The sequence below is a fragment of the Falco peregrinus genome, chromosome 2 (genome assembly GCF_023634155.1).
Source record: "Falco peregrinus isolate bFalPer1 chromosome 2, bFalPer1.pri, whole genome shotgun sequence".
NCBI lineage: Eukaryota > Metazoa > Chordata > Aves > Falconiformes > Falconidae > Falco > Falco peregrinus.
Window position 1 is genome coordinate 21,829,205 of NC_073722.1, and position 22,938 is coordinate 21,852,142.

The following is a 22,938-nucleotide window of genomic DNA, read 5'->3' on the forward strand; positions in this document are numbered from 1 at the left end:
GTGAGCAGTGTTCCTCTCTGCTAGACGTGACTCTACTCCCCAGTTCAGAAGAAAAAACCCCACACATTTAAATGTAAATAGTTGCAAATGTTAAACAAATGAGTATTAATGACTATTTCTTGCTGCCTATATATTTGCACAAGTAAGAGCCCACCATAAATATTAGTGTACCCGGAAGCCTATAGGCTTAAAACGTTGCAGTAAAAAAACAGAAGTGCCAACACTGTTGAATCAAACAGTTCTTAAAATAACCTCTTTCAAACGGAACTTGGAGACAACTCTGAAAGTTTTAAGCATATTCTCTGCCAAAACTACTGAAACCAGCAATTAAGCACACAAAGAGAAAAATAACTATTTCATCTTTGATTAAATCCAGTGCTATCTACAGAAGAAACTGAAGACCGTATGCAGGCATATGCACTTATGGCTTATATATGCACATATATTTGGCTTATATATGTGGCTGTCCAGAGACACCTTTATGACAATTATCAACAAACCCTCCTCCAAAAAACCCCCCCAATTTTGCCTCACCAAAATTACTCTGATTGCATGGCAGTTGTATTGGTCAGACAAGCTTAGTGACAGGTGTTATGGTAAATAAAGGACTTCTGTAACACAGAAAATTTATGTCCTCATCTGCTTTTGTCTGAAATGACCATTAAAGCCGGCTGAACTGCCTCTGTGTCCTGAAACACAACACCTGGGACTTTGCACCTATGGAGCTAGGAAGCCTTACACCTTACGCCAGCTGCAGTGCTGGGCTCCTGCCTGGACTCACCGCCTCGCAGGGAAATCACAGCTTTGGACTGTGCTGGCACATGCTGGACACTCAGCATCTCCATATTAGAAGATGTTTTTTGAAAAAAAAAATAAATTAACTACTTGCATCTTAGTCGCTCATTTAAGAAAAAAACTAAGGAAATGAAAAGTAAGTGTATACGGTTCCTTCCCTTCCCTTCCCTGGATTCTTGTTTTCTCAAACTTCTTCAAGAATTTTGAGGTTAATATAAACAAAAAGTGTTACAGAGAAAACCAACTATATTCATACGAACTGAAACGTACCTTTTTGGCAATGTGGAAGTGCCCCCAAATGTTTGCACATTTCTTCAAGTGTCCTTCCAGTGCAGCCGCAGAACATGATTTCCCTGAAAAGGCTGGTAAGAAGCAGAGTGACGGCAGCGTATTAGGAAGATACAGATACCGGTATTGAGTGGAAGTAAAATACTTTCACAAAGAAGTTTTAACTTCTTTAACAAAGAAATAGAAATAACACTTGAAAAATTATATAATCTCCTCTGAAGATTTGAAGTTGAGAGACAACACATTTTCCTTTGAAAAAAAGGAAAGCAAACTGAAATCCTATTTATAGAAAATTCACGATCAACTCTAGTTAATAGAAGTATAAGGCTGGAGATGTTAAATCACTGCTGAGGTTGTTCCTGGAACCTTTCATTCAGACCTAACTACCCAAGTATCAGAGGATTTTCAGAAAAATTACACAGAACTCTCAGCACCTGCATCACGAAAACATATTTCAAGACTACTGAAAAATAATTAAATAAATGTAGCAACCTTTCGGGGGACCAGGAGCCCCTCCATGCAGACCACCAGCTGATACCATCACATCCCACCTCGTGGTCCTGTCCACAATGGTGCAGCACTGCACCAGCCCTAAGGCCCCTTTTCCTGCGCCCTCTGGAGCAAGCGTGTCCTGATGCTCATGTCCTGATCCTGCTGGAAGTGTCTCTCCTTTGTAGGGAGAACATGGAGATTGCATCTTCCGCCTGCCCCACCAACAGCCCCAGCCCTGTGGTTCACCATGTCTCCCACAGCTCTTCTCTTACTCCTTTCTCATTCTTTGACTTACTTGGGCACTGGTTTTTATAATAGACACTTTTATTGTATGATCAATATTATTTTTCCTCCTTCGTGTTCTTCCTTCGTCAGTGCTTTCCAGTACAGTTTTCTTAACTCATATATGTAACCACATTGCCGAATCTTTGTTTTCTTCTAATAAAGCAATCTTGTCATAATTCAGTTTGTTGAGCTGTCTGTCTAACTAGAGCTGTCTCTCTCAACCTGGCAAGTGTTCTATCTCTAGATGATTTTCTCAACACATATTGGAATTTTCAGAAAGCGGAGAAATGTAGTAATAGAAATCCCTGCTATGTTTCCTTTTCCCCAAAGCATTACATTTGGCCCTTTCAATATTTTCTTGGTCAATGAATCACCAATCATAAAACAATTCTAATTTCTCTTTTAACTTGCTCTTTCCCTCCTCCGCACGACAGCACGGAGTACACCGTATGCTTGCTAGTTTTCAGACTTTCTCTCTAAAGCCAAAAAAAGCCTTCAGGATCAGTGTAAATCTGGATCTAGCAAGAAAGTGAGGATGCAATTCTCCAAGACAGTTACCTGTGCTGCCACTCCTACTGCTGGGCTCAGATGAAGCCCCTTTCCCCTCCTGCTATTGCTTTTGAGGTCTCCCCTAGTTTCTTCTCCACAGGTTGACCTCACAGGATGCCAGCGCTTCTGCTCATGCCTCTGTTGCCCATTCAAAGAGAGGTTTCTGACCTTCTGTGCCAGGCAAAAAAAAATAAAAAAAAGTCAATATCTCAGCCATGATAAGGAGTAAAAAGTTTTGCAATGCAACTTTCTGGATAGACACCCCCAGATCTTCTCTCACTATACCCTTTACCATTTCTAGCAGTTTTCCGACCACCCTCTCCCCAGATCACCTGCGGGTGGGAAAGTCCGCTTTCCCAACCCATTTTAACTAAAAACATCACACAGAGAATAAAGAAGTGGTGGTGCGGCCTTTCCAAATCCTGCTTGCCTTCCTCTCCCCACGGGAACAGCGGAGCAGCATCGGTGTGCCTCTGCAAGGCAATCCACATGGCAGGAATTTCCCGTGTTTATCTTCTTCTGCAGGGGAGCAATAGCTTCTCGGGGAGCACCAACTCCTGTGCCAGCAGCATTTGCCGTGCAGCTCTCTGGCTTTTTTGAACTACAGTGTTTCAGGAGGAGCCCTGTTCAAAGCTAACTTCCCTCTATCACAAAGTTTCCCTTCGATGCAGACCAAGCACAGCAGGCGGTGATGTTTCTCATTTTATGCTTTCAGGAATTTCTACAGTTTTAGCATTTTTAAAACAGATGTTAAGCTGTTCTTTGTTGGTGGTTTTTGTTGTTTTTTTTAGCTGTGAAAATGTCTTTAAATCTCCTGAACATGCACCATTTGACCTCCTGAGCTCAATAATTTAATGGCATAAGCACTCAATTATGAAGTCAACAGACAGATGAAGTGTCAACGGGTTGCAGGCAACAAGCTGACATAAATTCTAAAAAATTTAGCTTTTTAAAAAACCTTAATTCCTTCTTTACTTCAATTTTCTTCCAGGGCGCTCTGAAAGATCTCTTTTGAACTTTTTCACTTGGCTCTTTTAAGCTATTTCAGCAGGATGAGCAGTAGCTTATAGGTATAGCAATGAAATACTGAGCAAACATATGTAAAAACATTGCATAAGAATGTTTCCTAAAATGGACTTTTCAGAAAACAAATACCTTTTCACTATGGTAGATCACCCAGCAACATCAGTAAAAGAATTTTACTAAAACAGCTATAGCAAAAGAATAAAACCTAACCACCAACACTGAAAGTAATTATATTTATTACGAACCCATAGGACCTCTTCAAGTGACACAGCATTATCACAAGGCTATGCAACTCCGTGGAGCCCCATTCAGATCTCAGCTTTATCTTCATGCAGTTCCATCTTTGTATACTCAAAATACAGTAACAATAAAAAAGCAAACCAAAACCCTAATTCTCAGAAATTCAGCAATTTTTGTTTTACGCAGACTGTGAGCGTCATTGTGGGTGTTTGATTGCCCTAAAAACATCGTCAAAGCTGTGTAACCGCTGGGAGCTGCTGCAGGTTCTCACAGCTCTAGATCCAGAGGACACTGTGGTTTGCAAATGCTCCTGTGCAGATAGTTTCACAGTAAACATCCAACATTCCACATTATCTGAACTTGAAGTCGAAAAACTGATGAATCAACATGTTCTTCATTAATTTTATTTTAATCCTGGTATTACACTGATCCTTGGGGAAGGGAAATCTTTTTTCAGTGACTTCAGCAGCAGCAGTGGGGGAGCACCTGTTGGTGTTTTTATGAGAGATACTGCCTGCAACTTTTCAAGTAAAGAATTGAGGTCTCCCTTTAAAAACAAGTATTACAGATCAGCCTTCTTTCTTTCTGAGGCATAGAAGTTTTTTACAATGAAACTTAAGGCTCTAAGGCTCTTTCCTGTAATATATGTCAGTAAAAGAAAATATAAGCCAGTAAAGTTGCTCATGTAAGCATTCAGGATTTAAGGAATTACTTAAACAATCAGTGCACGGAATTATTAACCTTGGAGAATTAAAATGTGCCACTACGTGATGAATCACAAGCAGCAGTCATTTCAGATTTGAAGGAATGATTTTATACATACAACTGAAACATTATTAAAACAATAGGCAATTGTGTTGCATCTACAGAAAATTTGACCAGACTTTTAGACCTTTACAAAACCTTTGCAACAGCTTTTGTTTGGTACATTCATACACCAGTTACTTCTTGACAATGGCACAGACTTAGGAAGATTATACTCTAGTATTTATCTTCAAGTAAAGGAACAGCCTAGTAAAATTAGAAGTTTTTAGGTTTTATTTCTTTGCAATATTCTGCTGTACTGGGAGCATTAAGAGGATCAACATGAGTAAGTAAAATTTTGGTCATGCATGGCTTATTGCATGAAAGCAATAGTGACAAAACCAGCCCTGATACCAGACTAATCTGGGCACAGGTTATCTGTGTATGTCAGGTATTTAACAGTACATTTTATAATAGAAAAGGCTTAGGTATTTTTTAACATTTTCCCTCTGAGACAGGTCACAGGAATGTTCACTGTTTAAACCAGCTGGAACATTGATACCATGAGATTAAATAAAACATAGAAAGGATAAAAGATTACCATATATTAAAAACAAATCCCCAAACACAGCTCCCCAAAAACCCCAGAACTAAAAACCAAAGAGCAGAAATGAGAGCAATGAGAGGTATTTTGTCAACTCACTGAAGTGTTCTACCACTTCAGGTAGAACTACCACCCTCCTCGGTGCCCTTTTGTGTGTCACTGATACTGTGTGTCCTCATAAATTTATTTTCCATTGATATCCTGCTTAACTTATTAGTCCCAATCTGTCATTGTCCATTAGGAATTCAGGAGATCTTCAGGTTCTCTTAAAGTGGTCACTTGGCCATCAGATAATATCAAACCATCATTACCATATCATTTATCAGATATTTTTTTTTTTAGCTTTTCCTAAATTGTTCAGCTCCTGAGTCTTCTGGATGTTGATGAATATAAGATGTGCATTATATTGCTAATGTTAACACATGTTGTCTGTGTCCTACCTACACAATTAATTATAAACCCACACGCAGACACTGTTTTTGTTATCTGCGTGGAGCTGGCTAACAGCTCCTATACAAATGATTATTAAACAACACATTGAAAAAATATGTAATTTCTCACTGGCTGTATTCAAACAATAATCCATTTGCATATTCTTAGTAACTGAAACATAACAAGCCGACTTTGAAAATAAAGTTCAGATCTGTTTTGCCTTCTGATGAAAGATCTTTCTGAATGAGCAATTTAAATTTTTTTCAACCCATTCTATTGAACATAAGATAGATAGACCTAAACAGCACAAAACCTGGGCTTCATCTAGAGTCTAGTAGAGTGCCTATCTGTCCCTAAGGCCTATGAAAGCTCTGTTAGGAATGGAGGCAAATTATTATTTGGAATTAGCCCTGACTCCCACTGCTGTTCTGTCCTGTCTCTCAGAGCACCCTGGAATGTATGCTTAAAAGGATACAGGAACAAGCTCAGTGAAGAAAATTCCTTCATCCCACCAGTGCCCCGGTCATTATTTTCTCTGCTAACAGCAGGGAGAGCTGCCACTAAAAAGCTCACATGATAGCCACTTTCTAAAACAGCAATTTCCTTATCAAGAAATAATTTCCTCTTTATAAAACCCCTTTACTACTTCTGAGGAACAAAATTGTGCTCTGGGAGGACTACCCAAACACATTAGGGGACTGTTGCGACAGGAACCTACACGTTACTTTTGATCCATCTCCTCCGTGAGCAGTATCAACACTACTCTTTTGAAACAGGTCATTGGAGGGGAAAAAAAATCCCAACCCAAATCCAATCAAACCAAACAAAAAACCCCACCGTACAAGGAAGACAAGCTCTCAACTGGTCACTCTAGCTCTCACCTGGCTGCTGAGACTTCTCTAACAGTTTTCATGTGAGGACAAAAGGAGGCAGACTTGAAGAAAAATGTTTTTTTAAGGAGAAGGGTTTCACAGGACATAGTGGGGCAATCCAAAGTACGTATTAAAATACGAGTTGGTGACATGGAGGGTGTACATTGATTCTCCCTTTTTGGTTTGTTTTCTTTCTGCTTCCCCTATGTCCATAAAATAATTTCTTTCTTCAACTCTCCTCTTTCTCACCAGGCACTTCCGTCCTGGAAGCCAGCTTCTTGATTTCTGTGTGCTTTCACCTGCCTGCCTTCCCACTTTCTCCCGTCTCTGTCCCCTTTCACACTGAAGCCAGAAATGGACACGGCCCCAGTAACCACCCAGCATCCACAGGCTCGCACCCCGCACCCTCTCTGCTTACTGCCTGGCAGGCGTTTATGGCACAGTTTGTTTCTTTAGCAGTAACTGGATTCAGACCAGCGCACCTTGCCCGTTGCCATTACTGAGATCCCCCGGAGTCTCTAGCTAGCTAAAGGTAACTCTTTTCGTTAGCTCAAAAGACCAGTGCTTACTCCCTGTGGTTAGGAAGCAACTTTCCTTATGGGCAAATTATTCCAAGTTGTCCAATGCATAATTAAAGCAGAATGATCATTGCCACGTTAACCGCGGATAAGCAGGTCAAATACTAAATGAGGTAATTTCATTCTCCCATTTCCTAATTTCATTTTTATTCTGCTGAAACAGGTCCAACGGAGTGGATGATACATGTAGCTTTACACCAAATCTATAACTGAGTGCACCAAAGCTACAATTTGCCATGAAGAACATGACAACAGCACAAACTAATCTACTGATGCAAAGAAGCCTGGCCACGACAGCACCCACGGACACACGACAGAGCTAGTACCTCAGTGTGAGGCCTCAGAAACCTTTTACAGGTAAAAAGGAGTAAGGCTGCTAGAGTTTCCATATGAGATAGACACAAAATTTTGACTGTTAAATCACGGAGCTGTCATCCCAAACAGCCTCTTCTCACATCAGCCTTCTTTTTCTAAAGCCTTTTTGCTTCCTTGTTTACTTCCTTGCCACTATTGCTGAACTTTCCTGCTTTTAACTCTTTTCCTTCAAGAGTGATAGCCCAATACTATCATACATTTCCATCACAAACTTTGTGATATAATTACTGCTAATTTCTCATGCTTTTTTTTCTTGTCTTGATCTCTGATGCCACTTGCAAAGCAACTGTAACCAGAGAAGAATGCAAAAGTAAAGAGAAGTTTTGGTAAGTCCGTTGAAGACTTCCCTGGGAATCACAGTGCCGACCTGGGTGCACATCACGACACTAGTTACACTATTATCCTCCAGGTACTTATAGATGTGCAAGAGCTCCAGCCCTCCAAAATGCCTTACAGAGCCTGTGCAAAACCTTTCAACACAGCCAGGGACAGAAGGACGCAGCAGCCCCGTGGCCCCCCGAGCCAGCAGAAGCGGTGATGCGGGGCACCCGCGCACCTGTCGCAGCAAGCAGCTGGAGCAGCCATCCAGTCGGAAAGGGTATTCATAGTTTGAAACACAAGTGAAATGCTTCACTTTCCTCTGAAACCATCAGAGATGCTCAAACCCGGTCTAAATGTCTAGCTCTCTTCTCTGCTGCCGCTATTTTGAGGGCTCTGCTATCTTTTGCATAAATCTGCATGGAAGCAAAACCTCCCTTACCTACTGCTTCAGCTCAGCCGACATCAGGTCGCCTTTATATCTACCTTATTCTCGTGTTTCTGTGAAGGAAAGCCAGAGAATGAGGAGAGTGGATGCGTGTCTATTGTTGAAATACACATGCAGGTGGCCAGAGACAAGTCAGGGCTTCTTTTCCTTGTGGAGGAGGTCACAGTTCGTCTTGCACCACTTGACATCTCACGGATGTTACTAAGAAGTCTCATTGACACACGATTTGAGAGATGACACAACTCACTACCAATAAGTTGGCAGCACCAGGAAATAATCAGGATTTGGGAGCAGGCTATGTCAGTGACAGCCTTCCTAAATTTCCCTGTTTCAGCCCAGAGATGCCAAGCTTTAGGTGTGTTAACATGCATCCGTGAGGCACAATGCTGCAAAGCGGGGTAGCTGCTCTAAGAGAGGTCTCAAAAACTTTTATCACAGCTTTATATCCAACTTTATTGGTTCTACCTTTTAGCAAATCTACCTAGCTCAAGCTGAAACATTTCTACTAATTCCACCTCTGAGGCCCTTCCTCTCTCTATTAGATGTGGAGAGGAAGAATTGCAAATGATTAACAGAAATCTGCAATAACATCAACACAAACCTATTGGTGAGATTATAGTGTTGGCCTATACATAAGGACATGGGGACTGTATGTCACTCCTCAAGGATGGCAATAGCGAGCAGAAAAGGGTAGTTTAAACTCACCTACTAAAAATTTGCCTAATGCCAGACTGAAGAAAGGCTGATGAAACAAATCCTTAACTCCTGAACAGATGTTCTCGGAGTTGTATGTTCTGCAGTACATGAGGAAAACCCATGTCCCGTCTTGAACAGGACTGGGTTCTGCTTAAGAGTCATATGTCTTTGAGCCAACACAGACTAAAAGGCACCCAGACTGGTAGTCTGGCATTAGACCGGAAAAAAGAGGTTTTGTGTGAAACTGGGAGAATAAGGATGGAAAATAAGTACAGAAAGACAATCTTGTCTTGGCATAGAGCACTGAGTAATAATGTGTGCTTTACAAGCATACAGCATCATTTTTTTCTTACCTTGCACTGGCTACCATTGCCCCCAGTTAGCCACACCTATAAACAAAACCCATGAGGATGAAAAAGTATAAAGAGAAAGAAAGATAAAATGTTCATTCCCACTCCACCCCCCACCCCCACCCCCCCAGTCACACACCTTCAACTGGAAGGGGTGATTTTGGCACACCGGCACACTGCTAACAGCAAGCTCTTTTGCTGCCTGGTCAAGTGACAGAGCAGTTCACATCCCCCAAACCCAGCATCCCTGCCTCATCAGGCAGGAACAGCGTAAGGAAGCTACCTGGAAATCACACGCTGGGGCCACCTTCAACTCAGCAGCTATTTTCACACTCTATAAATGAGGGCTCCTGGCTATCTAGGTACAAACCGTTCCCACCAGCCCTCCTCCTGACTGAACACCATGTATCTTTTAATTCCAATATTCCTATTCTCTGTATAGAAATATGTGATTCCGTATATACATCAGGGATTTGGGCCAACACGTACTTCAGACTTTTGCTTGCAGTAACAGGTAATACACAAACCCAACTCTTGGCCAAATTTTCCAGACTGAACAAATGTGACAGGGGAACCGCTGGTGCAGAATGAATGCAAATCAGGATGCCAGTTTATTTTCCAGCCAGTTCTGCACATAACTAGAATCTAATCCAGTTATGGTAAATATTCAAAATCTTGAAGGAAGGGTGAAACATATGTAAATTGCCATTGTGATTTTTTTTAAAGTAAACCAGAATCCAGCAAATCCATCTCGTTTCATTATTCTCTGCAGCAGAGAAGAAAATTCCGTTGCCAAGAGCAAATTAAAAATAATAATACTAGCAACACATATTTTACAAACGTATTCTGCTTCTTAAAAAATAAAGTCCCTGGATGCTATAGAAGCCAATAAATTATTGTACAGGCTTTATGCAAAAGCATCTCAGCACAAAGTAGATTATCTGCTCACATGTAAAAAAATTAAACCGTGCCACTTCAAATCTGAGCACACCGCTGTCGGTGTGTCCTACACTTTTAATGACATTTTAGAAGCAAGCATTGATGACTCTGCAAAAGTCATGTCTGCTGCCAGAGCTGTCAGTTTACATAAACACCTAGTGAGGAAACCAATATTAATGGCTTAAGTTCCTCCGTAGCCTGGAGCTACGTTTGGTTGTGAAGACAGGACAAGCAGGAACGCCAGGCGCTCTGCCCTGCTCCCCCGCCAGCCTATGACGCAGCCTTCAGAAGAGTGCCATACACTGATGCCAGGGCACGCCTGGCTCTTCTGTCAAGGTTTTTCAAAGCAAACTTGTTGACCGGCAAATGAAAGCTAAATGGCTGTCTAGCCAAAATTACGCTATGCTGCTGAAGGGTTTTTTAACAGAGGAAGTGCTGAAAGCTCACTTTTCTTTTTTATGCAGCTTTGTATATTGAGTCAAGTGACAACACAATTTATGCATTCAAATGGAAATACAGAACATGTACTAAATAAAGCCGTATTAAGGCTTTGGTTTTGCACATTATTTACTCTAACTAGTTTTTAGCCAAAAAAATTATGCCGCTAGATACAGGAGAAGATCAAAAGCATAAGTTTGCCTTCAGAAAAGTTCATAGAAACGATACAAAATATTTTATGTTAACATGAGTCAGTAGCCATTTGGTTCCAGAAAAAAAAAGCCAAGGTTGTTTCACTGCCAGACACAGATTTAAAATCCTCTCAAATGCTGGTTGGTTTTGTTTTGCTTTGTTTTTAAATTTCATGATGCTTTATGAGCAACTCAGTATTTTGTTAGAGAAAACGACATGATGTCTAGAAATCTAAATGATTTCAAAAGCACAGCGAGAACATTACAGTGTCACTCCTGAGCCTTTTCTTGTAGAAAAAATACGTCTTCTTCTTGGCACCCCATTACACTGAAAACAGAATGGTGAGACCCTCACTGACACATGCACCTACAGAGCAACTGCCTTTGTCTGATGCATTTTTCTGCATTGCCCTTGCTTCAAACTTCCTCAGTTCTTGTCCAAAACCTGCAGAAGTCAAAAGACAGGCTCTCAATAGTTCTACTGGTGCCTCTCAGGCTCCTAACTTTATAATCTGATTTAGTATCCCACACTATCCACTATTAAACAACACAAATTATTACCACTTGACTTAATATTCAAGAAACTGACAACTTATCCCCATAATCGATATTGATAAATACATAGAACAAGTAACAACACTCACCTTTTTTAGCTGCGTGTTTATCAGAAGCAGAACATACATCACAGCAGATAGAAGCTTCTTTGCTTTGAGAAGTGGTACCCAAGTAGAATATTTGTGGCTGTTGTCTTGTGAACTACAGGTAAGCCTCCTTGTTTGTATAGCAAACTTCATCTGCTTTCAAGAGTCATAAATTGAAAGGTTACAGGGTTTAAGCCATTTCCGTGTTATGATATGTCTACCAGGCAGCAACAGCTGGGCAATAAAATTCTAGCCATAAATGTTTCTGAAAGCGGTAAGTTCATGGCCAAAGCCATAACTATGGTAACATCAATTGATGTCAAAAATGCAATCTAGCTGCATAGTTCCCTTTAATACAAAATGATATCTTACATTGCAAGGTACTTACCAGCAGCCTCCAGGTTAAATAAGACGGGTTAAGGTCGGGTGGGATGGCCCTGAAAGGCTTCGTCAAGTCAGCCTGAGATTTGTGGCCTCCTCTGAGCCTCCAGCGTTCCCTGATTTCATCCCCATCCTATCGAACACTCTCAATATCACTTTAGACTGGATATTGAAATCACTTAGTAGCAATAAAAAAGAGAAGTGCTGCAGAATTGAATCCCATTTTGCTCAGCACACATCTCTAAACTATTACCAGTGTGAAATGAAATCTAATGTCTCCCTTAGCAATCCCATCTTCTTTGTCCTTTTGTTTTTCTAGGAGCGTTATGATACACTAAATCCACTTGGACACACAATAGTTCACGGGTTGTACCACAGATTTCAAGAAAATATTTCCAAATTTATGTAGCCACTGCATCAGGTTGCTTTTCAACCATCACGCTCTCATGGAAAAAGCCGTTAATAAAGGTAAAAAGAAACAATGCAAACATCTCAGATAAAACACAAAGTTACACAAAATGGTTAGAAAATGGAGAATGGTGAAGTTATCTCAATAAAATAATTTTATCTTGTCTAATGTTCAGAGCGCTCATGCTAGTCTGACTTTATGGGAAGACAGACAAAACCCTTTGCTATCATTTCACAAGTCCAATTCTTATTATTATTTCATATAATATTAAAATGAAGTAACCTCCTGTTAGGCTTAACATATAGGCACAACGCGCAGTCTCCCTCTCTATTGCTAGGAGTTTACGTTCTCTTTCCCCATTGGATTCTTAATTACTGCAGTTTGATTTACAGATAAGATGGCAATAATGAAGCAATGGTTATTCGTGACCCACTTCCTTTTCCTTATCTTAGCTCTTATGCTAGTAGGAAATAGAAAATGTGACTGAATCTCTGCGGTTTCATCTAATGCCCTCTTCAGGAACACGGGCTCTACGGTTGTTCGAAGGCTGTAGGGACAACCCAAGTGCCTTGCTTTCCATGGGGAAAACAGGGCAGCAGCAGTGGGCCCGTGCTATTGGGGACACAGCCTCTTAGCACTGCCAAACGCTTTCTGATTTTCAGTTTTGTTTTTCTGTTGTTCATGATGCTCTCTCGCCTCAACCACATCTTCCATAGCATTGGAAGTTTTGCTGAAATAAAGTACAAGGCAGGTGACTGATCTGCGGAGCCAACAACTGAGTGAGTGATGAATTTGCAGGGCAAGTGAGGATACAGCATGCCCCAAGGAGGAGTTTTGGGGGAGGATTACTGGTTGTCAATTATTGAGAACAGATGTAGCTTATAGAGCTTGGGCGGAAAGCTCATCTGATTGCTTTTGGCCAAGTTTAGATGATGGCTAGTCAACAAAATGCGATGCCCAAGAGACTGTGAAACTAAACCCTCTGGAAACATGTCCAAAGAATAAACCAAGTGTAAGGCAATACTGTACTAATAAATCAGCTGAGCTTCTTAACAGTAACAGAGTCAGATATGCGTGTAACGATTCTGTTTAAACTATCTGAGGAGACTGTCAAGGCTGTTCTATCACAATAATATACATAATTACTTGTATTAAATACAAGGAGGTAGCCTCTAGTTTTCCTCAAATTTAATAAATGCTATTACTTTTTGTTTTAATGAAGATAGCAGTCTCTTTAGATAGCTGCATGTCACAGTGTCTTCTTAGATAGCATTTTTAACTCCTCACTATTATTTCTGGAGTACACTAGTTCCAAAAATGTCATGAAGACAGGATCTGGCATGGCAAGTCCTTGATGCAGCTTATCAGAATTACAGACTGATATTATAAAGTAAAAACTCCTAAATAAAAATAAAACAGTGTTGGAAAGGAAGCTTGCTAAATATCTGCACTGGTACTCTTGGGCAGTCAATAGGAATGGTATATAAAATACAGAAGTATACAAAATCAGCAAAATGCAAGCTACAGATGGATGCTAATTAAAATATGTATCTACTCTACAGAATACAACAGTGTAAATTTATTGCCTATTACGAGGTGATTAATTACTTCATGGTAGGATCGGTATGTAGGTTTTCTCCATATGACTTCAAAAAGAACATGTCAATCAGTGCTAGACCAGAATATGAAGCTATAGCTCACATTAAATAGCATCTCGTGGTGTGGAGTAAGATAATATTTGGCATGAATAAGAGTATCACAATGTGCCCTTTCATTCATTTTCAAAGTTCAGCAGAAACCTACTGGAAGTTGTACTTTTACTTTTTTATTTTTCATCTGCAAAATATAATTGCTGCTAAAATCAAAACACTTGACCCAGTTGCCCAAAAATATTTTGGATGTGGAAAATGGATAACTTCAAAACTGTGTATTCCATTTCTCCCACTTCCACAATCAATTGGCATAAGGCATGATTTAAGTGAAAACATACATTAAATGTTGGAAATTGAATATACTGGACAATTTGACACTGAACACCCAGAATCACCAGCAGTCAGGAGTAAAGCTATACTCACTGGGGGGAAACTCCTAGCTAAAAACCTAGGGAAGTAACAGCCTACACGACACACAACCTGCTGTAGAAGCACCCATCTCAGACATGGCAGCCCTTTCTCTGCCCATTTTTCAGCCTGGACTTCACCTTTGATTCTCCATATCCCAGGTGACAATGGAGTTTTTCTCTTCCCCGAGATGGCTTCTCTCTTTCCACTATTTTCTGTAAAGAAACGAGAAAGTCAAGAAAATGAAAACAAGTGCCAAAAAAAAAAAAAAAAGAGTTCTTATTTTCTAGGCCCAACATAGATTGCAGGATGTAAAGTAAATGTTTGTTCTTACTTTTCCCTGATTAGACTTGAATTACTAGTATTAATAACCACTGCAATTTGCAGTTAGTTCCCTGGAAAGAAATTTCATGCAAAAGTCGTTCATCTTTCTTTAGTTCTTCTGTTTCCATAGTCACTGGAAACAGAAGAATAAAAGCTCTCAGGATTCCTTGGGTGATGAACAGATGGGTGGAAGGACAGGTAGAAGAGTGCCTTTCTGAAGTGCAGGTGTAGGGTTCATAATTACACCAGTTCTCTCCCTTCTCCCAGACCATATTTCCAGGAGACAGATGTTATAGCTTAATGTATGGGTTTTTTTCCCTTTTATTCGCACATGTATATCTGAGCAAAAGCCTCTTTTTGCCATTTATATGAGCAGTAATACTCCCATTGCAAACAAAGGTGAAAAGCTCTTTAAATGGAATAATATCATCTCATCAGGCACAAAAGTTTGCCCCAGCACTAAAAGAGATAGCTATTGATGCTTCCTCTCAAAGTTCTTGCTATTTGTGTCTCTAAGCCAAGTTATATGGTAGCCAACCATTTTATATCAGTTACAGGTTAGGTAAGTTATAACAGCATCCTGATGTCAAAATCAAATTTTATTTCATGAGACATTGCTTCTTAAAAGTACCTTCTACACATAAATGTAAAGCAAGACTATTAGTGTGGCTCTTAGAACATAATGAAGGATGCTCATGATTTGTCTCTTAATTATGCTTTTTCACTATCATTCTGTGGCAGCACAATTCCCTTTTCAACCACAAACCATGTTCATGGCATACATATAATGCAATAAAATTGACACAGATAAGAGCAATGGGTCACATTATTCTGTGCGATTGAATCAGTAGTCAATGCAACTGCAGAGAATTTGTAATTCAGCAAGCCTGTTTCAGAAGATTTTGAAAGATCCCATTGCCTCAGATAAATTATAAACCAAACAGCAATAAACTATACAATTACAGAATACACGTTTTCTATGAAATGACAAGTGAGCTTCTCTTTATCTGCTGATTAAATAAGACACCACTGGCCCATGTTAACCGGGCCAGTGTTGATTGCTATTCAGTACATGTGCCTCTTCATGCAATTATTCTGATCTAGAAAAAAAAAAAAAAAAAAAGCATAATTTCTCAGATTAATGCTAATATTGGGTGGGTCACCATTAGCCAGCTGCTGCTGATACAAACCCTAACAAAGGAGGACACGGCACAGCATGGAAGTACCCACATTACAAAAGAGTTTGGCCCCTTAGAAGAAGTTGAGGATCAAAAATCTTATCTCAGAAACCCTCCTGGCCCCTGTAGCACATCCAGTTGTATTTCATTAGATAGTGGAATGATGTACGTGGAAGGGTCTCTAGCTCTGGAGAAAGGCAGAAATGTGCTGCAAGACTGAACTGAGCAGCACAAGGTGATTGTCTGAGGAAGGTGGCCATGAAAAAGCTTTAACCTTGGAACGTTAACAGCAAAACTTGCAAACATAAAAAAAAAAAAAATAATTGTTTTGGGGTCTTTTCCCCCCCGAAATAGCTCTTTAACATTATAATTAAAAGCTCTGTAGCCTTGATGGTGAGAAAATGCGAATTTCTGTAACGGTCACCCCAACAAGGACAAATGAGTCTAACACAAAGGGAATTTTTACAGAGCTTCTCTAATATGGGTTGCAGTCTGGGTAGATGAGATGAAATGGAGCCTCACAGTTTCCAAAGTTCAGCTTTTTTTTTAAGGTGTGAAGTCTCTGAATAAAACAAGACCTAAAAGAAAAATCAAAAGCTAAAGATTCATGGGACACAAGCATATAAAAAGTAGAAAATTAGGCAAAGTGCGTATGTATACACATTCAGTCTAGTCACAATTACATCTTATATGTCAGAATGCATTTCCTTATCATGACAAATTAACTGACAGTTCATTATGACTTCATACCATAACTAGTTACACTTCTTCAAAAAGTTATTTTTTTTGGTTCAGCCTGCTTTTTATGCTCCATGCACAATAATTTCTATGTGGTGCACCCTTGCTTTCTTTACCAAATCACTTTGACATAAAGCCATTGAAATGGGGGCTACGATCAAGAGCCTTGTTTTACTGGCTGTGGTTTGCATTTACATGACAGGCATTTGTCTGCTTAGGCAAGAGAGAACTGTTGTTTGAATTCAGTAATATAAAGACTTTTTCTTTGAAAAATGGGTCTTCTGGACCAGAGGATTCTATTAAAGAGAGAAACGTGGGGGAGAAAAATAAGAATTAAAATGTATTTCACGCTATTGGAATTTTCCTTGTCCTGCACATCTAATTACAATGTAGTATCTTGTTCTGTACACAAATGTTAACAACTTCACTTTTTTTCCAATCTGAATAATTTCACATCGATCTGAAGAAGTAATATCCACATGGGGATTGGCTTAAAGCAATGAAGGAAGCTTTTACCAAATGTTGTCCAGGAAAAGCTGATGTTTTGAATATATTTGGCAGATAGGCGCAGCACTGAACCAGGTATTTCACCTACCACATGGTGCAGCCTACAGAGACAAGCCAGATGTTTAGCACTATCTCTGAGACCCTAGCATCTATGGGGAATTTTGCAATTATTTGGAAAAAGAATTATTTAAAAAAAATCCAATACATCAGCAGCACATAGCTTGTCATAGCATATGTACAACCTAAAGTTTTTGAGAACATCAGATATTTCTTTTATAAAGAAAGAGGGTTTTAAAAAGTACTCGCACAGTTCAGCTTTAAAAAGCGCAGTCTTTGTGGTTCTAAAATAGGTTGGGCCAGTGTAGCCCAACTATTTCTGAATAATAGCAGGTCGTTATTAAAACGAGAAGAACGGTAACACCAGACACATTATAAAAGAGATTGTCAGATGTAAGCGCCCATAAGAATAATGTGTGGGGTCTTGCATGTTCAAGAATAACTCCCACAGAATAAGATGAGGAATGTGGGGTTGGACTTCTTACGCTCTTACGCTTTTTTGTTCCGTGTGAAGACAATAGCTCTGGGTTTTTAAAGTGTGGGCTTATTTTTCAGCAAGCTGAAGATACCTGCAGTTTTAAAAGGTCACTGGAGTTGGTTGCTCATTAGTCTTCAGCCATCTTTTAAATAGACAAAAGCCAAATCATTAGCATTGTAAATTGGTCTACGATGCCATCAGCATATAAAGATAAAAGCTCTGACCCTGATACTGGTTGGCCACCATTCAGCAGTTACACTATTTCCAACAGCACTAGAAAACCCACTATTCTTTACACACATACTACCTGCTGGTCTACAATTTCCTGTAATTATTTATGTATTTATATTTTTATATTATTTATTTTATATATATATATAAAATAATGCTAACATTAGCCTAGCCTACCTTGCATGAACACCAGGCTGCGAGGGAGGCTCACAGAATTAGTGCTGTCTTTGGTGTGCTGAATAGTGTAATGCTTTCATGGTCTGAAAAAACACCAGTGAAAATGACATCCAGGTTCTCTCCAGTTTCTCCTATAATATTTTCTCCTAAAATATAGCTCCCATTAGACAAGATAACATTTCTACTCCAGGCAACATGAAAGCTCAAACCTGATGACGTGAAGCCAGGGGACAACAACTGCAATACCACTTCTGAGATCCAGGCTGCACATAAAGCCATACCTGCAGACAATACGGGGCATTTGTGCAGGCTATAAATGAATACAGAATCTGAGCTACTTCTTTTGCAGATGAGACTAGCTGTAGTCTTCTCTTAAGCAGTCAAATAAAGCAGGCTGAGCCAGCCAGACCTACCCAGTTGAATATGCTTAGAGCAAGCGGGCAGTTCTTGCTGAATTCAAGCCATGGCACCAGCCATCACTGAAAACCAGAAAAAAACAGAAAACCTAAGAAATGTTGGGGGTGGTTTTTTTTTTGGAGGGGTGGGGAGTGGAAGAGAGAAGCAGAAACAGCTTTGCTATTGGTTTATCATTGCACTGTTATGACTACAAACTTATTTATACCGGCTAGCTATAGGGTGCCTTTCAGTCCGCTGGCAAACTTAACAGCTGTGGGGTTATTATGGAGAGCACACATCTCTCCACGGGGACTCAGTACCACACCGCTCTATTTTAAGTATGATATAATGGAAAATAGACCCACGAACTGAAATGGCCTGTAGCTGTTAACCTCAGAAAGTAGCTTTAAAAATAATGTATTTGTTATTGTAGTTGTTAATAGTTTCCAAAAAGATGACTCCTAGGACTGCAAGAGCTCAGTGACCTCCCATACGTACATCCTTCTCGGAGGTTAAACGGGAATCGTTCATGAGCACACAGTTGAGAGAAGAATTACCTAATGAAGTGCTCTTGCCTGAGCACATCCAGCTCACAGCACTTTCTTGTGAACATAAAAATGGAGCTTTTAATGTGAAAACCTGGTTTTGTTTGAAACTTGGAAATGTTTATGGGAAATTCTGCCTCTAGGCTCTGAGACATGCACATGCATAAATGCACAGAGCATCCTTCACATTTACATCATTGTGGTCTCAAGGGGGAAAAGGTCTGAAAAACAAATCTGTTTTTACAACGGGACTGAAATGAAATTATCCAAGTTAGGACATCTTAGTAACAGTGACAGCAAAGATACTTACCAAGGCAGGCTTAGTTTAAATCCACTCTGTTGATGGACTCTTCAAGAAGCAAGAAACAAAAGTAAAAAGCATGCATTTCAAAGTTAACACTGCAGAACTCTGCATTGAACTTCACTCATTTAGTGACGAGAAAAGAGGGCATTAGACAGTGACATTTCTTTTGGGAACTGGAGAGAATGAGTGATGGTGAAGTGATTATATTATGGACAGCGTCACATCCACAGTAGCTAATTTGATGATAAATTCAGTTACCAACACATGACAACTCCACAGTGTATGAAGATATTAAATAGGAATTCTCCTGAAAACCTCAGCTGAAATTTCAGGTGTGACTCATTTGACTTTAACAGTGATTTTTTCAGACCATATCTTAGAACAAGGCAGACATTTTTTTAAAAGTTTCACTAAACTTTTGGAGTTGTTTTTGTGTACAGTGAAAGCTCTCTTTTCTTTTCATAGGTGGTATTTCAATAGAATATCAATAACGGGCAAAAGTTAAGTTCAGTCATAAGAACCACTGACCGCTAAAAGCACTCGCCTCTTACACAAAAGAGCTCCAAAAGCTAAAATAACAACTGGTATAACTATATTTTTGAGTCAGCTAACTGTTTGAATTATTCTGAAGTGTGCACAAGACAGAACAAGAGGGAATGATGAACAAAGTCACTGACTCAAGAGGAGGAATGAGGAAGAAAAAGTCTGTAAGGAAATGCATGTGCAACAACAAGCTTATGCTTTCTCATTTTTAGGTTTTTTTTTTTTAGTCTGTGAGGTTGTTGGTATCATTAGGTGTTTAGAGTTTTCAAACCCAACCTGACCTGGCAAACCTTAGGGTTGATACTCTGGTCCCTGTTGAGGTGGACTGAAGGGCCGGAAGGAGTGGCAGGTGAAGAGCTGGGATGCAAAGAGAGGGACAAATACAAACAAACGTGGTGTTGGGAGTCACCAAGACAGCCAGGTGGGAATGTTCAGATGGGAAGCGCTAGTGATGGGAGCTTCGAGGGCCCAGAGGATGTCTGAAGCTGGGTGAGGGACCAAATGAGTGATTTCTGATGGGGTATGGAGATGACAAGCAACAAAATGTCACATGGAAAGGGGAAGAGAATGGGATGCTAGATGCAGCGCAGTAAGGCCAGGGCTTGTTGGGTAAATAGGATGGGACTGGGATTTACTCGTAGAGATGATGACCACCAAGTGCTGCTGCTTATTCCTATAGCTCAGTGGAGGGGAGAGAAGGATGTGGGTGACTCAGAGATTCCCTGCTACTGACGGTCTCTCCACATGGCACGATAAGCTGTTCTACAGTTTGCTCATCAAAGGCCTAGCTAATTTCACACCACATGTGAAACAACCCATTAGGGTTTTGCTTTCAAAAGTTGGAATATGCCATAATCACAGATGTCTCTGCAGGCTTCTTCAGACACCTTATGTATTACTATTGCCTCTTACTCTATGACGATAGCCCGTTTTGCCAATATTATCTGCCTCATTCAGTGCTAGAATGGCACTGATCTGGGATAGCTGTCGGGTGGAAGGGGGTTGCCTATAAAATCCTAGTTCCACCTGCAGAAGGGGTTGGAAACGATACATGGGCAAAGAAACTGAAAGAAAGGCAATTGCAGCTGCCCTGGAGAATACGATTCATGCTCTGCAACTGATCTCTCATGTGATGCTAAAGTACACATAGAAAAAAAAAGAAAACAAAACAAAAACAAGACACAAAAAAACCCTATTTGTGTGTTTCTCATCCTCCAGCAGCCTGACTCCTAGTCTGACTGTCAGATTCTCAAAAGTACATCTCAAGGGCACAGTGAACCACTACGGTCTGCTGTTCTGCCTTTCTGCATGACATGAGCCACAGAATTTCACCCAGTCCATTTCTGTATCTATACAGAACATGGTCTGATTGAACTAACAAAATCCAACATCTTTGATTGTATAACTGCCAGTCTTCACCTTGGAAGCGTAATCAGATTGGATTGCCTACCAATATTTAGAAAATTAGCAAGGAAAGATTCTGTTAAGCAATGCTTACATATTTAGATTTGTATTTTTGGAACTTCTTGTTTGTTATTGAGCTCTTGAGAATATGTAAGATCTGAGCAGGCGAACACATTAGCTTCTGCATCTTGTCCCTACTATGCAACAGGAAAAAAAAATAACAACAGAAACCCTCTCACAAACAGTTACCAAGGATTGACTATGCTCAAATCGCGAGAGTGAAATACAAAGACAAAAGAGGCATTGACTCAGTATTATTATTAGATTAGAAAAAGGAAAGGAAATACTTCAAACCTATCTGTTAAGCAATTCTGTTTGGGAATGCTTTCCTTTCTTTTCTAATTGCTTCCCCATTGGGAGGAGGGTGGAATGCATGTGTTGATTTTACTACACTTCCTTGTAAAAGAGCTGTTTAACTTTTAAGTAACACTGAAACACAAATAACCTCACTCAATTTACATACAAACTACTCTGGCAAGCCAAGGGCCTTCCCTTGGCAATAGCTGAAGCAACACAGGCTGTGTCTGAAGCATTTAAGCTGGCCTGCTCCTTCAGCGCCGCGCAGACACTCCACATTTGGCAGCAAACGAGGATATGGTTACTTACAATAAAGTTGGGGAGAAAATTCAGTCAAATTTGAGACTTTAAGAGTCCAGTCCCAACGTCCTTAACAGTTTGCTTCAGCAATGCACTTAGGTATTGATGACAGCGAGGGAAATTGCTAGTGTTTGTTATTCACCTTCTCTCAGGTCTGTGAACTGAAAAAAAGGAAAAAATATTTATGGGTGGATAGTCAGTTTCCGTCAAAAAACTGAATCTGATTACAGTTTGGTTTTACTTTTGATAGGTTTCTCACAGAAAAGGCCTCTTCTTTTTTTTCTTAATCACAGAATCATTTAGGTTGGAAAAGACCCTTAAGATTGAGTCCAACTACTTCTCCCAGTCTTCCTGTTCTTCTTCCTCCTGTTCCTTCTCTCCTCCCTCTCTTTTTCTTCCAACTTTTATTTCTTCTACTCTTTTTTAAACACTTCCTCCTGATTTTGTTCATTCTTATCTTTCACCTTCCTGTGTTCTTCCCCCTGTTCCTCTTTCCCCATCTCCTCGTCATCTATTTCCTCCTCATTTTCTTCAAACTCCTCTTCCTCCTCCATTTGCTTCCTGTTGTCTCCTCCTCCTCCTCCTCCTCTCCACTCAGGGACCCTAACTCTGCATAGAAGCTTTTTTTTTTACACTATTTACAGAATTTTGTACGCAATTACTTTGAAAGCCTTCTTCCATCACAGCATGGCTGCCTCTTTAAAACACTTAGTATATTTCTCTTTCTCTCTTAGTTGTTGCTGATGGTAAGTCAGCTGCAGACTGAACACTGCAGGCCAGACTGCCTGTTCCTGGGAATCCCCTCGGCAGAGAACAAACCAGCTTCACTCTTCTCTGACCACAGGCCTGTACACTCCAGGAAGGGCTACCAGCCTGCCTGGCAGGCAGAAGACCCCCCCACCAGCCCCCACTGCTAAGCCGCTGCACGTTCGCCAAGCGGGAGAGCCAAAGCCCTGTCAAGTGCATTCCCTAAACACCAGAAGTGGGGGAATACAACTTTCTGGTTCATTAACTGTCATGCTTACCCAGGAACTATTTTGTTCAATATTTAATCCTAGAGCTCTTTTAGCAGCTTGTTTGAGGGAAGGAAGGGGGGAGGGGAGGGAAGGAAAGGAAGGGGGAGGAAGAAAAAATCACCAGCATAGATACAACTAGCTAAGACCTCCCATCACCACCACCACCACTCAGCACCAGCTTTGAGTAATCAAACCTTTTTGTTCTCTCTCACTCATTCCACTCATGTTTAGT

General features: G+C 40.3%; 1 long non-coding RNA gene across 1 annotated transcript in view; it reads right to left on the reverse strand.

The window, feature by feature from the left end:
- Positions 1–22,938, reverse strand: part of LOC114013784 (uncharacterized) — a 39,446-nt gene that overhangs the window by 14,144 nt on the left and 2,364 nt on the right. Inside the window, exons 2-6 of the long non-coding RNA XR_008746101.1 lie at positions 19,093–19,131; positions 18,255–18,320; positions 11,305–14,366; positions 2,419–2,580; positions 1,066–1,157 (exon numbers count right to left, since the gene is read on the reverse strand). This is a non-coding gene — a long non-coding RNA (uncharacterized LOC114013784). The remainder of the gene's footprint in view (positions 1–1,065; positions 1,158–2,418; positions 2,581–11,304; positions 14,367–18,254; positions 18,321–19,092; positions 19,132–22,938) is intronic.